At 36.8% G+C, this 3,530-nt stretch overlaps 1 pseudogene; it reads left to right on the forward strand.

Moving 5' to 3' along the window:
- Positions 1–1,268: 1,268 nt before the first annotated feature.
- Positions 1,269–2,019, forward strand: LOC142433545 (kinetochore protein Nuf2 pseudogene; annotated as a pseudogene).
- Positions 2,020–3,530: the final 1,511 nt, after the last annotated feature.

Below are 3,530 nucleotides of genomic sequence, written 5' to 3' on the forward strand. Positions count from 1 at the left end.
CTGAGTGGAACTTCTCTGTGGTTGATGAGGAGATAGTCCCATGCTTGTTATCTGGCAAGCATATTCCCCTCTGTAATTAGCGTACTTTCAAATAATTCCGTAGACCATATTTTTCTCATAGTTTTGTTTGGTAGCTTAGCCTAGGGATTGGGAAGTCCATTGATGCATGCCCAGGAGAGCCAGCATAGGACAAAGCTGGATTTTCCCGCCGGTGGGCATAGGTGGGCGTTAAACCTGGAGCAGCCCACTTGGGCCAGGTGACTACAATTCAGCCAGTGGGATCAACCTGGGGTCGTTCACCACGCCTCCCCCGGGAATCCTTGAAAAGGCAGGGACCAGGAGGGAGAGGAGCTTGTCTGGTCTGGTCTTTCGGAGGAAAACTTGGGAGAGAGATCATTGCGTGACCCTGAGCGGTCTCTGCTAGGCCGCATGGTCAAAGGAATCCTAATGGGTGCCACGTAAAACCTGAAGCTTCTTTTAACTCTCATTAAAATCACTTGGATCACGAGCCCGGCTCCAGCATGAATTCTTTCTCGTGTGGAGCCAAGGACTGAGGCTGAAATCTAGCTAGGAGAGAGAGACCTAACAGTTTCAAATTTAAGACATCAAAGTTTCAAATTGAAGTGGGTACTTTTCAGTCCAAAATCAGGTTCAGGTAGAGGAGAGCCAAATGTAGGGTCCAGGGCCAAAAGCCGAAAATGTACAAGAGCTATAGTGGATCTTCTTCCTTTTACCAATGCTCAATCAGAAATATTGTCTGTCTTCCTGGCAATCAAATTTTTGCTAGTGTATTCTATATGGAGATATTCATGCAATTATTCAGCATTTGTGTTATTGAAAAAAGATATTTGCTATAAAGAAGTAATTGGCTCTGCAAAATTCTATCATGTGATCTCTAGCTTCTTTAAACCACCAAGACTGTATTTTCCTTATGGCTATTCTTCATCTTTGTTTCCAACTTTTGAATTTGCCATCCAATAATTGTATTGATAAAAAATTATATATCGAAATTTTCCCCTCACCTTTGGCTGGACCATCTGGTTCATTGATCTGTTGTGTTGCCTGCCAATCCCAGGAGCCATCAGAGAACTGCCAACCTTGGCTTCACTGATTACCTACCCCTACTATTGTACGGAGAAGAACAGAATCCTCTTTCTACTTTCATTTGACTCTGGATCAGAAGGGGAATTTTAGGGGCAAATTAGAGAATATTCTGTAATTATCTATATCCCTGATAGGTGCTGATTTGTTCCCGAGGAAGCTATATCATGGAGTGTTGTTCTGTTCCAGTTGAAGACTAAGAAGTATTCAAAATGATATCAGTTGATATTCAGGAATTACAATGACTGAAACAGGTGTTTCTTCAAAATATCATAGTACTTCAAGTAGAACATTCCAAAAAGATATCAGCTATTTCAGAGAAAAACAAGCGTTTGAATGAACTGAAATTGTCCCTGACTGCTTTGAAAGAAGTACAAAAAAGTCGGAATGAAAAAATTGTGGATTCTCCAGAGAAACTAAAGAATTATAAAGAGAAAATGAACAATACAGTCCAGAAGCTTAAAAATTCCGGGCAAGAAGTGATGGAAAAATGTGAACCTTATCAAGACTTGGTTGCCTGTCTGTGTTCATGACAGCTGAAGGTGCAGTTATATCAAAAGAAAATACAAGACCATGCAGATAACAGAGTAAAACTAGCTGGTATCTTAAAGGAGAACCTGAACTTGGAAGAACAAATTGACAGTAAAGAATCAGAATTGAAGAAATTAAAGGCCAAAGAAGATTCATTGAAAGGATGGATTTTTATTAAAAAAGGAAACACTTGCTACACTACAATTCAAAATAAATAATAAACATGAGGATATCACGCAGTACAAGCACACAGGACTGTAATACATTTCAAGAAAAAGAGGTGTTATCAATGAGCGAGTGACCACAAGTGATGGCGACATCCAGAAATTTAAATTTAGAATTCAACAGTGAAAAGAGACCACTGAAAGAGAAAAACTGAAATCTTAAAGTGTGTGTGTGTTCATTTTTAAAAAATGACTATCACTTAATCTCAGGAGTTTAAAGTGAAAATGTGTCACTCTCTTTAAGAAGGTTTTGGAGCAGTTCTCTGTAGTGCAAACTGGCTCCACAGGGTCTTTGCTTTTTCATTTACAATATCTTTTCCTCTGCATTTGTATAGTTTTCATGCATGTCTCTTGTTCACCTTTTTTCCTGACTTGTCCCTTTCCCCCCATAAAAGCTCCTTGTTGAATACTGTTGCTCCATGAAGTTTCTGGGTTTAGTTTTGGTTGATGTAATTGGATCATGACTTATGTATTGTCCTCTAAAAATTATTCTACATCATTGTTAAATATATTTTTTCACTAGAAATGCAACTGTTTAGATTGCTCCCTATATGTTATGAGATTTTTATTATCTTTATCACAGTTACCTAAAATTGCTTAACACTTTTGTTCTTAAGAAAATTCACATATCATACACTTCCATAGTATGTTTCTCTTATTTAAATAGTTTTTTGGCACTTCATCCACATGTCACACAATTCAGTAGTTCAATCATATCAAGAAGAGTTGTACAATCATCACCACAATCAATTTTAAAACATTTTCTCCTTTCTGGTACTTAATTCTATTACATTTTCTAATTGTGGCAAAATGTACACACCAAAATATTATGCATTTCAACAACTTCTACATATATAGCTCAGTGCCACTGAATTTACATTTTGTGTTGTACGAACATTATTGATATCTTTTTCCAAATTATTCCACTTCCATTAACATAAACTAAATGCCCCCTAAGCAAAAACTTTTCCTCTTTCACCCATGGTAATCATTAATCAAAATAGATTTTTTCCCTTTAGTAGTAGTTTTCTTGATATCATATTCACATGTCATACACATGTATAGTTAAATTACCTTTTAAAAGGCTTGCATACTCACCATCACAATAAATTGTAATGCCACCCCTCCTGCACTCATTGTTTGCTCTTCAATTTTGCACTCCTTCCCCTACCTGTCCCCCCACTACCTGTTCCTGTTATTCTATTGCATCTGTTATTGTGTCTATACATCCACTCCTTCTATGCTTCATAAACTAGAAAATGTAACAGAAACAATAAAAACAAAACAGAAAGAAGAAAATAATAGTAATAATATTACTACAGTATTGGGTAACCATCCTTGGCTTCCTCTATCATCAGAGTATTTCAGTTTTAAGTTCAATTCATTGAAAATTCCTTTTTTTCCCCAACATAGAGTCTACACACTTGGACCACTGCAACTGTGGAAAATGATGATGGAGAAGCCCAATATCATCAGTCAAAACAAGACTAGTGATTGTCTGCAGAACAGATCATCAATTGAGCACATAGAATTTCAAATTGAACCTGAAGAAAATTAAAAAATTCTGAGATCACAATATGACCTCGAATATATTCCATATAAATTTAAAGCCATATCCTAAAACAGTTTGATACATGTAGCACTAATGGCAAAAGGTCACACATGCTATGGTAT

Source organism: Tenrec ecaudatus, chromosome X (assembly GCF_050624435.1).
Source record: "Tenrec ecaudatus isolate mTenEca1 chromosome X, mTenEca1.hap1, whole genome shotgun sequence".
NCBI lineage: Eukaryota > Metazoa > Chordata > Mammalia > Afrosoricida > Tenrecidae > Tenrec > Tenrec ecaudatus.